Source organism: Cynocephalus volans, chromosome 4 (assembly GCF_027409185.1).
Source record: "Cynocephalus volans isolate mCynVol1 chromosome 4, mCynVol1.pri, whole genome shotgun sequence".
Taxonomy (NCBI): Eukaryota; Metazoa; Chordata; class Mammalia; order Dermoptera; family Cynocephalidae; genus Cynocephalus; species Cynocephalus volans.
Genome location: NC_084463.1, coordinates 77,364,787 through 77,377,868, shown reverse-complemented (window position 1 = coordinate 77,377,868; position 13,082 = coordinate 77,364,787).

Genomic DNA, 13,082 nt, shown 5'->3' with positions numbered 1-13,082 from the left:
ACAGTCTGTGGATTTCTCCTTTTTGATACAAATACTCTAAAGACAAAACAACATTCTTGACTATTTATCTTTGTTTCCTCTTTTGTCAGTGCTGCCCTCTTAAATTTTATACCAGCTCACTGGGGATTTCAGCCCAACTCTAAAGGTGAACTTGAGGATAGTAGCTTGTTTCTGCAGAACTCACAAAATAAGTAATTTAGAAAGTAGAAACTTTGGGAGCAATAATTATTACATGAACTGCTTGCTTTGAGAAGAGCATTCATTGGCACTGTTGCTTTTCATACTCTTTGCTTGTCCATGGAATGCATAGCTACGCAGAGTAGATAGTTGTCATTCATTCGTTCGCCAGCTTTTAAAATATGCACCTGCAGGTTTTGCAGCTCCCAAACAGTTTATTTTTCATTTTTGCCAGTGTTCGCCTTCAGCTTAGATGTGAGTGCTGTGTCTTCATTAGTTAATGCCCGTTTGCTACTCAGTTCAGAGGCCTCAGGGACTTAAACATTTCCTAGAAGAAATCTCTGCCACAAGGTACCCGGATTAGGGATGGGCAGATGCATTGATATCAGAGGTGAAGCCATGCACTTCATGGGGAACACCGGCTGGCAGAATTTCTGATGGAGATTTTAGTTGCACAAGTCCTATTAACTTGAATTGACATGCAGCAGATGGATAGAAAAACAATGAGCAATGAGAATTAACTTTCAGGGATGGTGTTTGCTGATAAAGGTTTTTATTTTGGGGATAATGTTTAATAGCATCGGGAAAAGAGAAAAAAATCAAACGATTGAATTTTGGATTTTGAAGGTAACTAAGGAGATTTTATCGCTTTACATTTAAATCATTTTTTAATGTATTAAGTTGTGTGCTGGAAAATTAATAGCACAAATAGACAGCTTTTTGAACTAGCTTTCCTTCCTTTTTTCCTTCTTTCCTTCCTTTTTTTCTTCCTTCCTCCCTATTTTTTCTGGTTTCTGTTTTTACCAAAGTTATACATACACACTCTTTAAAGAGTCAACTAATTTTTCAAGGCTTGTTATAAAAATCTTCAGTCTCAGCTCCCGTCACTGACTACCACCTGCCCCCACTTCTTGCCCCACAACTTCTGGACTTTCCTCTAGCCAGGCTAGGACTCTCACTTCCTTCGGCTGATGTTTTGGTTTATTTTTATATCCCTAAATAACATGCTTATATTGACATCTTACTTTTTCAATTAGATTAGTCTTCATTTTCCACCATAAAAGACGATAGTCTTTTTCTTTTTTCATACTCATTCATCAGACCCTGGTACTCACAGAGGAATCTTTCCATTTTCATTCTCCCAGTGTAGTTAGACTGTCATTTTGGTCTGATCAATTCAGTGTTTATAGAATTTTGACTCTGTAAGCTGACTCAAAACTGAGCCATGATGTTTTCTAGGATTATTTTTTCCTGACCTGCCCATCTTTTTTATTTAGAAAAATAAAAATTATTTTATAACCAGTGGGTATAATTATAGCTTTACACTACGGCTTTTAGCATGGTAGATGCACACTTGCAGGATTTTTCCTGCGTGGAATACATCTGTGGGCTTCTCGGAGCAGCCTGCCCAGCCCCAGTGAGCTCTCTCTCTGAAGTTCTTGGCACAGATGGGGTCTCCTCTGGCTGGCTGGCATGGTTTCCACCTCAGAATCTGCCTTTTCAGCTTCCCCTCCAGCCTCATTCTGCTGATCTCACTTCGCGCCAGGCAGGAGGCTCTCTTGGGTTGGTGTTGTGTTCAGGACAGATCACAGTCATATTTGCTCTTTTGGTCCACATTTGGTACCTTAGGATCTTCTATCAGTTAATGGGCAATTTACTCTTCCATGTCCCCTCCCCTTTTTCTGCTAACTCCAGCCAATCTCTTACCTTTTAGGCTTCTTCAAGTTCTAAGTTAGTTATAACTTGCATACAATCCTATCTCTCAGGCATGTGTCAAAATCTGTTTCTCTGTAGGTCCTCTCATGAGGCTTGATGTATGCAAGCATTCCTCTCCCTGCCACAGCCCTCCATATGCTCTTTCTAAAAAATCTTTGTTGCAATTCACTTCAACTTCCTGAAGTTTTCTTTACCTTTCCTTATACATCCTAGGTGATGGCAATGGGCTATTGACACTGGCAGAACCAGTTCCACAATTATTTAGGCTCTACTGAGGTCTAGCACCTTATTTTAGGATATGGTGTACTGATGGCAATATTCTTAGTTTATTAAGCCTTTGTTCAAGCTTCAAAACAGTAAGAAAAAGTCATATGTAACCTCCTGTTACATTAATTTTTATCAAAGACTCTTTATGGGCTGGGCACGGCATTGGGCATTTTGCACATAATTCCTCATTTAATCTCTGCAGTAACCTAATTGAAGGAGAAGCTTTTACTACCTCAATATGACAGATGAGATAATTGAGGCCAAGAAATATTAAATAATAGAAAACAGACAAATAGCATTCACACACAAGGTAAGCCTGGATTTAAGCCCAAGAAGGCTGCTTTCAGGGTCTAGAGCCTTAATCCTGACACCATCCTGCCAAGTGAGAGGTGGACAGAGTAAACGAAGTTTTCTGCTTATTTCACTCCTTTTTGTCTTCCAAATCTTACTCCAACTGGTTTAAGGCATTATGTCATATCAAAGGAATTTTATGCAAACTGATTAATAATGACAAGGGAAAAGCGTGTTAGTCATGTAGGTAGTCCGCTTTAAGGAATGTGGGGATCCAGGCTGAAGTAGAGTTTGCCAGTTGAAATAAAGGGAGCAACAGTGAGATGAGGTGCTGTCCTGTGCAGAGAGAGGTAGGAAAGGAGGTGACCTGAGAAGAAGAATAAGGAAATATCTTCATCTTTCGACTTCAAGTTTTTCTGATTAGCTCCAAGAAAGGCAAGATTCTTTCTGATGATAGACTGAGGCTTTCCAATTTCTTGGAGCAAAAAGGCAGGATAACTACAGTGTAGGTGAGGGAGGGCCAGATTTGAATCTAAATAGAACAGAGGTGAAGAGAAACACATGTCCCATTGATTTTGGCTGCCTTTCTTTTTTTTTTTTTTTTTTCTTTTTACAATCCAGTTCATTTCTTTCTTTCTTTCTTTCTTTTTAACTTTTATTTTGTCGATATACATTGTGGTTGATTATTGTTGCCCCTTACCAAAACCTCCCTCCCTCCTACCTCTCCTCCCTCCCCCCCAACAATGTCCTTTCTGTTTGCTTGTCATATCAACTTCAAGTAATTATGGTTGTTATTTCTTCTTCCCCCCTGTTATTATTATTATTTTTTTTGTGTGTGTGTGTGTGTGTGTGTGAATTTATATATTAATTTTTAGCTCCCACCAATAAGTGAGAACATGAGGTATTTCTCTTTCTGTGCCTGACTCGTTTCACTTAATATAATTCTCTCAAGATCCATCCATGTTGTTGCAAATGGCAGTATTTCATTCGTTTTTATAGCTGAGTAGTATTCCATTGTGTAGATGTACCACATTTTCTGTATCCACTCATCTGATGATGGACATTTGGGCTGGTTCCAACTCTGGCTATTGTACAGGTATACCTTCGACTTGATGATTTCCATTCCTCTGGGTATATTCCCAGCAGTGGGATAGCTGGGTCATATGGTAGATCTATCTGCAATTGTTTGAGGAACCTCCATACCATTTTCCATAGAGGCTGCACCATTTTGCAGTCCCACCAACAATGTATAAGACTTCCTTTTCCTCCGCAACCTTGCTAGCATTTATCGTTCAGAGTCTTTTGGGTTTTAGCCATCCTAACTGGGGTTAGATGGTATGTCAGTGTAGTTTTGATTTGCATTTCCCAGATGCTGAGTGATGTTGAGCATTTTTTCATATGTCTGTTGGCCATTTGTATATCTTCCTTAGAGAAATGCCTACTTAGCTCTTTTGCCCATTTTTAATTGGGTTGCTTGTTTTTTTCTTGTAAAGTTGTTTGAGTTGCTTATATATTCTGGATATTAATCCTTTGTCAGATGTATATTTTGCAAATATTTTCTCCCACTCTGTTGGTTGTCTTTTAACTCTGTTAATTGTTTCTTTTGCTGTGAAGAAGCTTTTCAGTTTGATATAATCCCATTTGTTTATTTTTCCTTTGGTTGCCCATGCTTTTGGGGTCGTGTTCATGAAGTCTGTGTCCAGTCCTATTTCCTGAAGTGTTTCTCCTATGTTTTCTTTAAGAAGTTTTATTGTTTCAGGGTGTATATTTAAATCCTTAATCCATTTTGAGTTGATTTTAGTATATGGTGAGAGGTATGGGTCTAGTTTCATTCTCCTGCATATGGATATCCAGTTATCCCAGCACCATTTGCTGAAGAGGCAGTCCCTTCCCCAGTGAATAGGCTTAGTGCCTTTGTCAAAGATCAGATGGCAGTAAGTGTGTGGGTTGATTTCTGGATTCTCTATTCTATTCCATTGATCAGTGTGTCTGTTTATTTGCCAGTACCATAATGTTTTGGTTATTATAGCTTTGTAGTATAGCTTAAAGTCGGGTAGTGTTATGCCTCCAGGTTTATTTTATTTTGCTCAGCATTGCTTTGGCTACACATGGTCTTTTATTATTCCATATAAATGTCTGCATAGTTCTTTCCATTTCTGAGAAAAATGTCTTTGGAATTTTGATGGGGATTGCATTGAATTTGTATATCACTTTGGGTAGTATGGACATTTTCACTATGTTGATTCTATCAATCCAAGAGCATGGAATATCTTTCCATCTTCTTGTATCCTCTCTAATTACTCTCAATAGTGGTTTGTAGTTCTCATTATAGAGATTTTTCACCTCCTTGGTTAACTCAATTCCTAAGTATGTTATTTATTTGGTGGCTATTGTAAATGGGTAGGCTTTCTTGATTTCTCATTCTGCATGTTCACTATTGGAGAAAAGAAATGCTACTGATTTTTGTGTGTTGATTTTGTATCCTGCTACTGTGCTGAAATCATTTATCAATTCCAAGAGTTTTTTTGTAGAGGTTTTAGGCTGTTTGATATATAGGATCATGTCATCTGCAAAAACAGGGACAGTTTGACTTCATCTTTTCCAGTAGGGATGCCCTTTATTTCCTTCTCTTCTCTGATTGCTCTGGCTAGTACTTCCAACACTATGTTGAATAGGAGTGGTGAGAGTGGGCATCCTTGTCTAGTTCCTGTTCTTAAAGGAAAAGCTTTCAGCTTTTGCCCATTCAGGATGATATTGGCAGTGGGTTTGGCATATATGGCTTTAATTATGTTGAGATACTTTCCCTCTATACCTAACTTATAGAGGGTCTTTGTCATGAATGAGTGCTGAATTTTATCAAGTGCTTTTTCAGCATCTATAGAGATGATCATATGGTCCTTGCGCTTGAGTTTATTAATATGGTGTATCACATTTATTGATTTGCGTATGTTGAACCAACCTTGCATCCCTGGGATGAATCCCACTTGATCGTGATGAATAATTTTTCGTATGTGTTGCTGTATTCCATTTGCTAGTATTTTAGTGAGGATTTTTGCATCTATATTCATAAAGGATATCAGCCTGTAGTTTCTTTTTTGGTTATATCTTTACCTGGTTTTGGTATCAGGATGATGTTTGCTTCATAGAATGAGTTTGGGAGATTTGCGTCCGTTCCAATCTTTTGGAATAGTTTGTAAAGAATCGGTGTCAATTCCTCTTTGAATGTTTGATAAAATTCTGCTGTGAATCCATCTGGTCCTGGGCTTTTCTTTGTTGGGAGCCTTCTGATAACAGCTTCAATCTCCTTTATTGTTATTGGTCTGTTCAAATTTTCTACGTCTTCTGGTTCAGTTTTGGGAGCTTGTTTGTGTCCAGAAATTCATCCATTTCCTCCAGATTTTCAAATTTGTTGGCGTATAGTTGTTTATAGTAGTCTCGAATGATTCCTTGTATTTCAGATGAATCAGTTGTAATATTGCCTTTTTCATTTCTAATTTTTGTTATTTGAATCTTCTCTCTTCTTTTTTTGTTAGCCATGCTAATGGTTTGTCAATTTTATTTATCTTTTCAAAAAACCAACTTTTTGATTCATTGATCTTTGGTATTGTTTTTCAGGTTTCAAATTCATTAAGTTCTGCTCTGATCTTAATGATTTCTTTCCGTCTGCTAACTTTAGGTTTGGATTGTTCTTGTTTTTCTAGTTCTTTAAGGTGAAGTGTTAGGTTGTTCACTTGCCTTCTTTCCATTCTTCTGAGGTGAGCATTTAATGCAATAAATTTCCCCCTTAATACTGCTTTTGCAGTATCCCACAGGTTTTGGTATGATGTATCATTGTTTTCATTAGTTTCAATAAATTTTTTGATTTCCTGCTTGATTTCTTCTTGGACCCATATGTCTTTAAGTAGAATGCTGTTTAATTTCCATGGGTTTGTATAGTTTCCAGAGTTTCGTTTGTTATTAATTTCTAGTTTTAATCCATTGTTGTCTGAGAAAATACAGAGGATAATTCCATTTTTTTTGAATTTATTGAGACTTGATTTGTGACCTAATATGTGATCTATCTTGGAGAATGATCCATGTGCTGATGAGAAGAATGAATATTCTGAGGTTGTTGGATGGAATGTTCTGTAGATATCTGCCAATTCCAATTGGTCTAGAGTCTTGTTTAGATCTTGTGTTTCTCTACTGATTCTTTGCCTAGATGATCTGTCTAATATTGACAGTGGAGTGTTCAGGTCCCCTGCTATTATGGTATTAGTGTCTATTTCCTTTTTTAGGTCTAATAGAATTTGTTTTATAAATCTGGCTGCTCCAACATTGGGTGTGTACATATTTATGATTGTTATGTCTTCTTGATGCATCAGTCCTTTTATCATTAAGTAGTGTCCCTCATTGTCTCTTTTTATGGTTTTTAGTTTAAAGTCTATTTTGTCAGATATAAGAATAGCTACTCCAACTCACTTTTCTTTTCTGTTTGCATGGTAAATCTTTTTCCATCCTTTCACTCTTAGTCTATGTGAATCTTTAAGGGTAAGGTGTGTCTCTTGTAGGCAGCATATAGTTGGGTCCTCTTTTTAATCCCGTCAGCCAGTCTGTGTCTTTCAATTGGGGAATTTCAGCCTTTTACATTAAGAGTTGTTATTGAAAGGTGTTGATTTATTCCTAGCATTTTACTGGTTGTTTGGTTGTCTTAGGTGTCTTTTGTTCCTTGCTCTCTGATTTACTGTTTGGTTTCTGTGTTTGTTGGTTCCTTAGGTTGTGGATAGCATTTTTGTTTGCTTGTTTTCTCTTCATGAATGCCATTTTTATTATTCTAGTGGGTTTTGATTTTTCTTGTGTTTTTATGGCAGTGGTAGTTATTTTTCAGGAACCAAACCCAGTACTCCCTTGAGGATTTCTTGTAAGGGTGGTCGTGTGGTTGTGAACTCCCGCAGTTTTTGTTTGTCTGAGAAATATACTATTTGCCCTTCATTTCGGAAGGATAGCCTTGCAGGGTAGAGTATTCTTGGCTGACAATCTCTGTCTTTTAGTATTTTGAATATATCATCCCATTCCTTTCTAGCTTTTAGGGTTTGTGACGAAAAGTCTGATGTTAACCTGATCGGGGCTCCCTTATAGGTGATTTGACGCTTCTCTCTTGCAGCTTTTAAGATTCTCTCTTTGTCTCTGAGTTTTGCCAATTTGACTATGACATGTCTTGGAGAAGGCCTTTTTGGGTTGAATACGTTTGGAGATCGTTGAGCTTCCTGGATCTGAAGATCTGTGATTTTTCCTATACCTGGGAAGTTTTCTGCCACTATTTTGTTGAATATGTTTTCAATGGAATCTCCATTTTCCTCCCCTTCTGGAATACCCATGACTCAGATATTTGAGCGCTTGAGGTTGTCTGATATCTCTCTCAGATTTTCTTCCATGTCCTTGATTCTTTTTTCTTTCTTTTTGTCTGCTTGTGTTATTTCAGACAGCCCATCTTCAAGTTCAGAGGTTCTCTCTTCAACTTCGACAAGCCTGCTGGTTAAACTCTCCATTGTGTTTTTTATTTCGCTGAATAACTTCTTCAGTTCAGCAAGTTCTGCTACATTTTTTTTCAGGACATTGATTTCCTTGTACATTTCCTCTTTCAGGTCCTGTATACTTTTCCTCATTTCATCATGATGTCTAGCTGAGTTTTCTTGTATCTCATTCAGTTTCCTTAGAATTATCGCTCGAAATTCCTCGTCAGTCATTTCAAGGGCTTCTTGTTCTATAGGATCTAGAGTTTGAGATTTATTAACTTTTGGTGGTGTAGTTTCTTGATTTTTTGTATTTCTGGTATCTTTTTTTTTTGATGTTTATTCATTGTGGCAGGGGGTGTCACAGTCCAGTGGTTTGAGACTATTGACTAAGATGTTGCTGTGGTTGCCAATTTCGTATGGCTACCTCCGTGACTGCTCAGTTGGCCTCTAGTGCCTTGTGTGTATGGTTGCCTCGGGTCTTGGGCCTCTCTGGGGAGCCACCTCTCTGGTCAGCTTGGACTCTGCTGGGCTGCTGGATCACACGGCGGTACCACAGGGTGTGTGGTCTCTGCTGAGCTTCCACTTCCCGTGCAGGACTTCTCCCTGTTCCGTGCGTTCTAGCCCAGGCTGTTGGATCACGCAGTGGCGACCCCAGAGGGTGTGTGGTTTCTGTCGAGTCTCCGCCTCCCTAGCCGGACGTCTCCCCGCTCTGTGCTCACTGGGTTGGGCTGGGCTGTGTCTTCTGCAACCCTCGTCTATCAGCTGGGCCTTCAAGACCCTGCTCGGCACCGCCTTGCCCAGGAAGTCTACCAGGTTTCTGCTAGGCACAGACGAACGGTCGCTCTGGTTGCCTTTGTAGTACTGTGTAGATCTTTTTCGGGACTTATTACCTTACTCCTGTTATCATGGTTATTTGTGTACTTGTCTTATCTCCCACACCAGAGTGTCAGCTCCTTGGGGGAGGAGCCTGCAGCACATGGTTCAACTTTGAATCCCCCTGGTGCAGACCGAGTCTGGTGCTCGCCCGCAGTCAGCTCTCTGGCAGGTTCAAGCGAACTCGGGAACTCTCTGACCACACTATTCCTAACCAGAAATCGGTTAGGCATTTTTATGAACTGGTGGCCACAGAGATGGAATCTGTCTCCCGGTAACAGGAAGTTTACCGGGGGCCGGAGCCCAGGGTGCAGTTGAGTGACAGTCGGCCCAGCCCGTACTTCCTTGCCCTTCTGACGCTGGCCGGGGACGCCCCATGTCACCAACCCCGCCAGAGAACCACGGAGAGAGTGGGAGGGGAGGCTGGCCCGCAGGCCCTGGGAAGCCCCGTGCCGGGGCAAGCAAGTGGGAAGGCTCAGTGAGGAGCCGAGCTGGGGAAGGAGGACAGGCTTGGCCGAGCCGGGCCGGAGCTGCCACCACCTGAGAAAATGGAGGCAGCCCCGGGGCCGGTGAGTGGCCTGGTGGGGCAGGCAGAAGCTGGGAGGGCGGGCGTCTGCCCCCCGAGCAGGGCCGGGCCGGGGGTCACTCACAGGGCTGTGCCGGGTCGGGCGCCTCTCTCTCTGCCTCTGCTTTGTCTTTGTCCCGTTCTCGGCCACCGCTGCCTCGGGCTGCTCACTCCGTCCCGTGGCGTGGCTCAGGCACTCCCAGGAATCTTCTTTTATGCCATTCTGAAACCTCGAATCCTGAATAGGGCAGCTGGCTGCTTTCAGCGTGGCCCTGGCCTCCGGGATCCTGGCAGCGTCAACAGCAGCCCCGGCCTCGTGTTCCCTGTTTAGAGACTCGCTTTTGCAGCTACGAAACAGTTCTTTTCCTGCTCCATACTTCAAAGCTGTTGCCTGTAAATGAGGCAGCCTCTCCTGCCATGAACAAGGTGGCGGTCAGCCCCCACAACGGGCCACCAGCAGCGGTCCTCCCTTAAGAGACGGCAAGAGGAAGGTCCACAAGTTTCCCGGCTGCCTAAGGCCCAGTGGCCGCCTTTTCCACCTCAGCTACTCCGCACCAACCGCTGCAGCCACTGCCATCTTAGGATCCGCAGCCTTGGCTGCCTTTCTAATAGTGGTCATGACTATCTTGTAAATGAAAATATTTTGTTCTTGGGTTTTCAGTGACTTTATATATTATCAATTTTGTTCCTTTAAGTTCCCATTAACACTTTGCTAGATCATTGTATTTGAAATTTTCTCCATCTTAGCACCCTCTAAAACAAACTAGTTTAGCCACAATGAGTGGAGACCTAGGCTTTATATTTTACTAAGAAAGATAACTGAGTAAAGACGCACAATGTTTTCCAGCAGGAAAAAACCATTCTCAATGATTTTCTAATAACCAGTGATACTATTGTATTTGTTTTAATATTGATATAATCTGTCATCTATGTTATTATCAGTCCAATGAAGACAGTAAACTTGTCTGATGGCTTATTGTCAGCATAAAAATTATAGCCACACAATTTTTGTAGGGGGGGGTAGTGTTAACATATGTAAGTATAGCGTTGGATTCAAATTTAAGTAGTCTCACATTATAGAATGCATTTAGTCTCATAAACCCAATGCCTGTATTTATTGTTTTCAATGTCAGCTTCTAAGAACAGCTCTCCCCCCCCCGCAAAAAAACCCCCCAAAAAACCCAGTTTTGGTACTGATCTGTAGACTGGCCTCACAAAACTGCTTTTCCAAAATGTTGGCATTACTGTTGCTGTCTAGAAACAGACTGAGACTGAGAACTACTGTGATACTTAACTTCCAGCAATGTGCATCTGACATAAAGTTATTAATGCAAACCCAGTTTCTAAAGTGAAAAGGACTAGGAACATGTTAGGTGATGGTGTTCTCTGGGTTTGTTTATGTCAGGTGCTCCTTGGGGCATGTGATCACATTGCCTGCCCTCACACAGCTAGAGGCCCCTGCTCTTCTTCACTGGTGGGACATCTGCCATGACTTCTGTCACTGCTTGCCAGATGACATTTTTTCTCCTCTGCTTGATGAAACCAATTATTTTTCTTTTCCCAAAAGTGTGTCAGTTATGTCACTGTCATTGTTTTAGCCAGGCATATCAGTCTTGTTATCTGTTAAAGTCACTCTGAAATCTTGTTTCTTTCCAAGGCCTTTCTGTTCTCTCTCCTCCTTTTAAAAAGTTTCTTCCTATACTGTAATTGTATTTTGTTGTCTTTTTTGATATGAAAGTGTCTACACTTGACATCCTTGTCAGAGTGTTTTCTTTATTTCTAATACTTTATTATATATGTCACTCTGATTGTACAATTGTCCAAATTGTACAAATATCATAATATTTGTCCCTTTCTCACTTTTGACGTTCAGTATTTGTCCTATTCCTCCCACAGATACAAGATAACCTTTTATCAAATACTTTTAGAGACTTCAGAGAATCTCAAAGAATAGTGAGAGTTATTTCTGTCAAAAGTTCTTCCTATTATTTCTAGTGTTCTTCATATCATTTTTAAAGAACAGAGAAAGAAGTTTCTTAAACCCATAGATTTCCCAGATTTTTTTTTTTTAATGTTGGCAATTTCATTGACTCTTCATAAATTGTTTCTTTCAGGTCATGTTAAATAGATAATTAAAAAATGTTTCCATATTCTCATCTGAATATAGTGGCATTCCTGAACTGGAAGCCTGGACTTTATACTGTGAATATACACTGTAGCAGAACTTTTTTCTTATCTGTAGTCTTTTGTGGAAAAAATATATCTCTTTGAGCTAATGTGCTTGTAAAAGTATGTGTAGGTATTAAGACATTATAAACATTAATGATATTTGGAAGAAAAGCAAAATTAAAGATTTTGCAGGGTTATCTATGTAAACCATTAAAGAATAAGGACATAATCATTTCTAAGAGCTAGAGGCTGATTTTGAAAACACAGATATGAGTTATGTTGCTGTTTGTCCAGAATATAAAATTAGCAATGGCTCAGTGTTAATGACTTTTTCTTCTCCCCAAAGGACTCAGCATTCTTTGGTTTTGAAGGTGACACTTCTTGAATCCTGTAAGATTTATTTTACCCTTTAGCTTTTCTGAAAATGTCATAAGCTCAAATTGGAATCCTCCCCTTGTTGTGGCCAGTACTTATCACCCAAATTTAATCTCTGATGCTTTCTTCCTCTTGACTTTCTTTTTATTTCAACCACTTATTTCTGCAGAAGCTAGACTAGAATTTTAAACTTTTTTTTTTTTTTTTTTTTTTTTTAGCATTAAAAAGACCTTGAAAGTGGTGGACTAACAGGTACAAAATTATGCTATCTACCCTAAGTGAATCATTGTACAGCAATGTATTGTACATTGTCCAATACATTGCATGTATTGAAACAACACACTGTACCCCACAAATATATACAAATAAATGGTAAGATTTTATGTTATTTTATTTTTTTAAAAAAGGACCTTGGAAATTATCATTTCCAGTCACTTGGTTTATGAAAAAAGACAGTGAAAACTAGATTGGGTCAGGATCATGGTTATGGTGTCAGAGATTGTATCACTCAAGTCCAGTGTTCAAAATTTCATTTCAATCCATGGGGTCTTTCTCCATCCCAGATGTAGAGTCTTTCCATTCAGTTACTTAGAAATAAACAATAATAACAGAAGCAAAATGTTGTCACTTATAGTCCCATTACAGTGAGGTAAACTCAGTGGGGTGGGTCATCAGTCCCCCTAGTAGGGTCCAATTTCCTCATACAGATATGCTCATCTGTGCTCATGGCACTGCAAGTACGTTTCTCTCCTGCGTTTAGAAAGAAGTAAAGGGACAGACTGGCTTCTCTTGTTATTTAAGTGTTAAGGCAATCACTTAGTGTTTATGATGCTAATTAATTATCATCCTGTTTGGTTTGTGCAATTATTTGCTTTTACTTAGTGGGTAGATAATGAATTCCTGCTAGCAGAAGGAGGATAAAAACAGAAATTAAAAAGACCTGAAACCCTCGCTGAGGATTTGGTGCTTGAGTGGGAACGTTCAGAGCTGTCATTAAGATGCGATGCATTGGTGTGAACGGGCGCTGCCTTTCATCACTTTCTGAGCGTCACTTCTGCTGCTGAATTCCTGAATTATGGTTGCTCAGCATTTGAACTTGCGATGAACTGCTTGCTCTAATAAGCTTCATCTTCATTAGAACAAATAAATTTAAA